This window comes from Corvus kubaryi, unplaced genomic scaffold (assembly GCF_017639235.1).
Source record: "Corvus kubaryi isolate FWS band 111438036 unplaced genomic scaffold, C.kubaryi_AGA036_p1.0 37396, whole genome shotgun sequence".
NCBI lineage: Eukaryota > Metazoa > Chordata > Aves > Passeriformes > Corvidae > Corvus > Corvus kubaryi.
The window spans coordinates 8,754,681-8,761,888 of record NW_024581135.1 but is presented as its reverse complement, the minus strand read 5'-3'; the positions used below and the strand labels follow the sequence as shown (position 1 = coordinate 8,761,888).

At 47.5% G+C, this 7,208-nt stretch overlaps 1 long non-coding RNA gene across 1 annotated transcript; it reads left to right on the top strand.

The window, feature by feature from the left end:
• On the top strand, positions 1-1,284 carry LOC121670680. Its single transcript, XR_006018204.1, has 2 exons — positions 1-59; positions 495-1,284. It is a non-coding gene; the product is annotated as an uncharacterized LOC121670680 (long non-coding RNA).
• Positions 1,285-7,208: the final 5,924 nt, after the last annotated feature.

Here is a 7,208-nt window from a genome sequence, read left to right as displayed (position 1 = left end):
TCCTCATGCGCGGCGGCGACGGCACCAGCATGTGGGCCGACCTCTGCAAGAACGGCCAGGTGGGTTCCGCCGCTCCCCCGCGCGTCCTCCCCGCCCGGGGTCCCCCGGTTGTCCCTGACCCCCGGTGTTCCCCGGCCGCTGCCGGGAAAAGAAGCAGCGGGAGCATCCTTCGCGCCGTCGGGGCGGGGGTGCAGCTCTAGAGCCGCGACAAATTCCGAACTCCCGGCTTGCAAACTTTCCTGCAGGGTTGGGGAGAAGGGGAAGCGAGGAGAGGGGAGGGAGGGAGGACATGGGGAAGAGGAGGGTTTGGGGAGAGGGACTTGGGGCACTGATGGAGGAGCTGAGGAAGAGGGTCTTGGGGGACTGATGGAGAGGCTGGAAAAGGGGGACAGGGAGGACTGATGGAGGGGCTGTGGGAGAGTGACTCAGGGGCTAATAGAGACGCTGGGCAAGAGGGGCTGGGGGGCTGATGTACCCAGCGGCTGTGTTGGCAGGTGCGGGCCAGTGCCATCGCCCAAGACGCAGACCAGAACTACGACTATGCCAGCAACAGCGTGGTGCTGCACCTGGACTCCGGCGATGAAGTGTATGTCAAGCTGGATGGAGGCAAAGCACACGGAGGCAACAACAATAAGTACAGCACTTTCTCTGGCTTTCTTTTATACCCTGATTGACACACAAGTGACACAACACAACAGGCCCCACCACTGATGCACATGGGGCTGTTTGGCATTTCCATACCCCATCGTGCTGCTGTTCCTGCTGGTGTCCCCTGTCTCCACAGGTCACTTTAGCTTCATTATCAGTTTGTATGTTTTTATTTTCACCCTTGTGGAAACGAAATAGAAATGAAACAAAGTGATCCCCTTCCTTACTCTCCCCCATTTCTTCTGACCCCCCTCTCCCTTTGTCAGCCTGAGTGTTTCGTGTGTCACATGAGGAACTCGGCAGCTTGAAACTCTCAAGTGGTTCCAGGGAGGTTTAAAAGAGCCCAGAGTTTGGACTGTGTCACACATGGAATTTGAACAGGTCACATTTTTTCATCAATAAGTATTAATGACGATGATGAATTTTCAGATCAACTATTCACGAAGTGGGACTGGACCATAACTGTTTTTCCCTCTGCTGCTTTGTATGGGGTCAAATGTAAACTTTTCTTTCTGTGCAATGCAATGCTCGTGTGAATGATGGTGTCATTAACGTCAAACCTGTTTCTGTCTGCAAAAGAATTTGGTCATTGACCACGGTCACCCAAATACCACATTAAATTATGTTTTTAGACAATGCCTTCTTGCTTTCTGTCTCTTCCAGTGCTACGAAGGAGCACTGTGGTGATGCCACAGGAGGGTGGGAAGTAAAGGAGGGGGTCACTTCAGTCCCTTAGGTTTGTAGCAATACTTAAAGTTAGGATGGGGTACCTTGCCTAGGTCTTGATTATGGTTCGAGGGGGCTGGGAAGAAGTAGAAAGAGAGGAAAAAAGCTTCACCTTTATGCAGTTTTGTGAAAAGAAGGCACACAGTCATCAAGAGGTGAAAGTGGGGGTGTGCAGTGGATCTCCTAAACAGATTTACTGGGTTTAAAACCTGATCCAGAGGTTAGTGAAGTACAGGAAAAGCAGTTTAATCAGTGATTATGGAAAGCTGTGTTTCTGTAAAAATGCTTGACAAATGTAAGAAGGCAGCAGGGGAGAGAGAGTTTGTCTAAACCTTTGCACTTGCAGTGTGTGTAGGGGTTGGAAACCACACCTGACTGTAGGTGGGTCTGCACAGTGCCTGAGACAGGCTGGGTGAGAAAGCTTGCTCAAGACTGATGGATTCAGACCATTTAGAAGGGTTTTCTCCTGATGGTCCTCTAAATCCCAGCCAGTCTTGGCCTTTTCAAAATGCACAGGTGTGTAAGTAGTGCATGTGGTTCTGAGCCTTTGGTGGAGGAGGTACGTTTTTTGTCATCACCCCAGTAGGTAACCTCCTCAGTCTGGGTAGACTGGGACTGCTCTGCTGAAGCTAAAAGAGCTAAATTGATTTACAAAAGCACTTACTTTCATTTTACTGTCTTGTCATTTCATTTTTCCCTCCTGAACTTCTTACCTCCCTATCAGTTCTCTGCCCTTTGCAGTGTTAGTGCAGTTTCACAGATAAGAGAGACAGAAGCTGGTCTGAAACAGCTCTGCCAAGGCTGGAGCTTTGCCCCTGCCCTGATGTTGCAGGAGGAAAGGGAGCCACAGTCAGATGGACTTGTTCCAGCCCCACTTTGGGGCAGCCCCATGATGACCAAGTTCTTACAGTCACTCCTGTCTCCTACCTAGTCCTCAGTGGGTATTGTCTTCTCCTTGGCTGGAAAAGGAGGGTCAAAGGGAGAAAGCAATTCCTCCATCCTGTCCTCAAACATCCCCCAGCTGAGGGAAGCAGAGTTCATAACCAGGTACATGTGTTAGACACTTATCAATCTCTTATGTCTTGTCGATTTGTACTATTTAGAATATGATTAAAACCAGTGTCTGAGACCATCCAAATGAAGTATAATTGCTATGGATCCTCAATTCCCACCAGATCCGTAATCCTTTTTGACTATTCCTCCCCCCTCCTTCAATGAAATGGAGCTTAGACACAAAGCCCTTGGTTTAAATTTCAAAAAATTAAAATTGACATGCAGCAGCATTAGCAGGAGCCAGGAGGAATTCTAAGGAGGTGCCTGGGCTCTGCTTTATCCTTTGCATTAAGAAGCAATTTGTACTTCTAACAAAGACCCAACTGTTCCCCCTTGGCAAAAGGGCAATGAAGATGCCTTGCAAGGGAATTGCTGTTCACAATACTTAAACAAATTTGAATCTTAGATTTTTAAATCTGTATTCCCTGGTGGAGCTTGCTCCTCTCAATTCAAATGCAGGGCTGGTGGTGTGTGCCTGCCAAGGTGTCAGTAGCTAAGCGGATGATGGATTGATGAGGCAATGGGAAGACACAGGCTCACAGTGGCAGTTTGCCCCGACAGTGATCTATGTATCTGCACATTATCAATGTCATGAGGAGGCTTGAACCACCCTCACTAGATGTCTCATTTTCCACTTATCTCTTATGTACTAATTATCAGGCTGGATTATTCCCCAGGATAGAAACAAAAAAAATTGCTCATTGCCACTCCACTGACAGTTTACACAATCGATAGAATGAACGTCTCCCTCAGCTGCTCACAGGCTTTTTTGTTTCCTCTCCCCATTGCAGGGTCTTCTGAATTGCCTCTGTGGGGGCTCTGTGGCTCTCACCCAGCATCTGCAGCAGTGGTGCCTGGACAGGCTCCTCTGTCCCAGTCATCTTGGTGGTAGCTCAGGGTGTAGGTTGTGTTTTTTTCTGACATAACACAGGGAAAAGCAATTGGGAGGTGAAAAACTTGAGTGCTCAGTGGTGCAGTTATCCAGAAAAGCAGAGGCAGCACTGCGGATGGGGATGGTGGTCCCTGTGCTGCCAGTGGCTGTGGGTGAGAGCAGGGTCACACACAGTCCAGCAAGCACCCTGAGGTGGCCTTGTAGTCTTCTGGGCTTCAGCTGAGTCTTCCTGCCCTTAGGAATGGTCTGCGGGTTCTGCACGTTTCATGTCACAAAGAGAAGGGGCTGTTTGTAAAGGGGATACCCTGGTCCCCTGTTTTGGATGGGAAGAGGAGAATTCAAGTGTACTCAAGGGGCTGCCTTCAGCTTTCTCTGGGACTGCTTTTCCCAAATGATACTGCATCTCAAACAACCATTAGCCAGTGTCTGTTCTGGAGGTCTGACCCCTCAGAGGTGTTATTGATGAGTTAAGCAAATGCTTTTAAGAATTTGGAGGTTATCAGGTGTGATGTGAGTAGGGAAAGCCCCCTGAAAGGAGTGGAAGATTGGAGTTTTAGACAAAAGGTGCTTTCTGTTTCTGAGCCCAGCTGTGTGCTTAAGTTAAGATGATAATACTAAAGTTAAGATTTAAAAAAAAAGACAGGTGTTCATGCTGTCAAAGTAACTTAGATACTGCACCAGCAAATCCCTGATCTTTGTGCTACCAATGTGAAACCTTGACCCTTATCCTGTGCCTGCTCAGTACTGGCTATGGAAGGGATCCCTGGAAGAGAGGCAAGCAGGAAGATGTTGAAGCACACAAACATCATGAAAAAGGGGAAGTGGGGATGCTGCAGAGAGCCCTGAGGGAGGTGCCAGCCACCCCTGCTCTGTGGTTGTTCCCTGGAGGAAGGTGTTCAGGTCACTCCGCTCTCCCACAAGCCAGTGGATTTGTGACTGGGCACTTTTCTTCTGTCTTGACCTTCACTGGTTTGGGGAACTCCTGGCAAGTCTCTAGGGAGGTGGGTGAAGAAATACTGCTTTGTCTTTAGGTGGTGAAGAGGGTGAGCTGCTGGTGCTGAGTTTTCTCCAGGCAGGGTACAGAGTTGAGGAATCCATGCTGCGAGAGCAGTTGGTGTCGGGTGTCCTGTGCCAAGTCTGGTGCCTCTGTGTTTTCCAGGATCTCAGCTTGCAGATTTCCTCCTTGATGCTCATTCCCCTGTGGAGCAATGCTTGGGTCAGTGGGTCTCCCTGTCTTGCAGCAGCAAGAACAGTCCTGTGGTGGGTTCTCATCTTTCCCTTTTGCTGTAAGAAAAGCAAAGTGTTGCTTTTTGTGCCTTGTGTCTTTACACACATGCTTTGAACCACGCATTGATCTTCGTCTTGCTGCTTTTGAAACTCACTTTGGGTATTTTTCTTGGTGATTTAATGCTTGTTTATCTCTTTGCTTGGCTCCTCCAGTGGCTCACAGTGCCTGGACAGGTTTAATTTGTGAACTCAAGAAGTAGGGAGGATGGGTTTTGGTGGATGCTCATATGTTCTTTTTCTGTTTATGCCACAAACTAATTATATTAAGGGGTCTGTGACAATAGAGGCAAAATGGCATATAGATTTATTTCAAATCTGTGTTAAATACTTTTTTTTTTTTTTTTTTTTGGTAACATGCTAATTTTTTTCCTTTTTGTGATTGGACTGAACTCTGGGAAAAAAATCCTGGTAAAATCATGTGTCTTAGTATTGTCTCTGGGATAAAGGAGCCTGTCAGAATAAAATAAAGACTAACTGAATCTTCACTGACTTTGAGACTGCAAGAAGTTTGGTCTTTTTTACTGTGAAAGCCTACATGATGCAGAGACTTGGAAGATTAATTACAGACAAGAGAGGTAAACTGTTACTGTGTGCACACCCTGTCAGTTTTGGGTGAGAGCCTGCTCTTGGCTGGTTTCACACTTAATGGCAGAAAGAGGTTCAGCTTGTTTATAAACTGAAGGTAACACACAAATGGAGACTCATTTCTCTAGACCAAGCCCGTGCCAATTCAGAAGTGAATTCTTTGGTCACAGAGCAGGTCCCACAGCAGCAGTGGAGGAAATGCTTCACTATTTCTTGAGCCCACTTGCCCTTGAATGAGCTTCACTTTTGAAGGTTGTGGGGGCATTGCAGCAGGGACATGAAAGATTATTGGGGCTGAGCTCCTGATTCCTCTCTATTTAGGACCAGTTTGTTAATTGCCTCGATGGTAAGTTACAAAGAGGCCAGTAAAGGGCAAGGCTTGTTCCCTGGATCAGCCAGGGAGACAGGGGCATTTCCTTCTGGGTGGGTGAGAGGCTGAGGCTGGGGCATGACTTGATGTCCTAGGCTTGAACATACATTGGAATTCCCCTTCTTCCCCCTGTATTTCAGGCTGAAGCCCTGAAGGCTGGTGGTTTCAGGTGACAACCTGAAGGGTGCCAAGCCACTGTTGTGTCCTGGCCCCTTCCAGAGAGTGCTCAGCAGGATCTCTCAAGCTTTTGCATAGTGTAATTCAGAGGGAGCTGTGAGTGATAATCCTGTTTCCTCGCAGAAAAAGCCACAAATGCCCACAAATTGGGTGCTTCCAATTATAAAATAGCCTGAATTAACCATTCAGCTGTGTGGCACAGGTCTCTCTATATCCTAATAAATGGGAGTAGATTTTCTTCACGGGGCTGATGGCATATCCCTCTCTCTGTGCATTTGCTCCTGTTTTGTTTCTTTTGGCACGAACTAGGGTAGAAACAGAAAAGGCCTGCTTGATCTCTATGATCTGCTCCCTATTAATGCAGGATTATTTCCTCCAGTGCTCGGTGGGCATGGTGACACAGAGAGCATGGCTTGCCTGCAGCCTTTGACTGCGCGCCTCCCAGCGAGGGCACACTCACATGATCCTGGCTCTTCGTTTTGCTTGCAGCTGCCAGATCTTGTCTAGAAAAACAAACAAAAAAACTATCCAGCCCCAGTCTTGAATGCAACTGAAATGTTTTCTTGGTGACATTTCTCTTTGTCAACAAATTGCTTATCACTTAAGTGTTGTGATGTGATCCCCATCCCAAAGAGGAGAGACCTGCTGCTGAGAATGGGGCGGGGGGCGGGGAGGAATGCCCAGGAGAATAACTTGTTTGAAGATGTGAGCACAGGCTTTATGAACAATGATTCTTTGTCGGATCTTAGCTTTAAGGTGCAATTTCGGTGGTATGATAATGCAGAAAATGTTTCAAGTCCTTAGGGAGGAAGCTGCTTTTCAGGTGGTGTCTTGCTCTTCCCTCATTATTGTAATGCTGTTCCTGAAGCTTCGTGTCAGTCATGCTGTGCTGCAGCATGTGAATGCAGGGGGTGATGGAGATCAGATCCAGGTGGATCTCTCTGTTTTGTTTTGGTATACAGTTGAATTCTTGACATTTGCTTCCCATTCTTCTAGCACCTTATTTTTCACAGAGCTGTGCTTCTTGGGAGCTGGGAGCCTAAGGGCCAAAGTTTGCTTCCAGGTACACCTATCTAATTTCTTTTCACACCTAGTTTTTTTCACACTGGAGTCAGAATCAATCCGTAAGTACATTACATGTATCTTCCCTCGGATTGCCAGTGTGGCAACTGGTTAAGTAGTGTTTGGGGATGTAAGATGATGAATCTCAGTTTTTGTACTCTAAAGGTGGAAATGGTTCAGGTCCATTTCTTTGTCCTGCCCCGTCAGTGTCACTGTGTAAATGTCTTTCAGAAAAAACACCCCGAGAGGGCAGGGCAGCTCCTTTTGCCGACATCTAGCAACCTGCTTAGGAAAGAGAGGTGTCAAATACCTTTGAAACTCAACTCCTCCAAACCCCTGCTGCGTGCATCACCGCAGCTGAGAGAGAGCTCAGATCGTAAACTTTCAGCCTCCCCTCTCAAAAGGCAA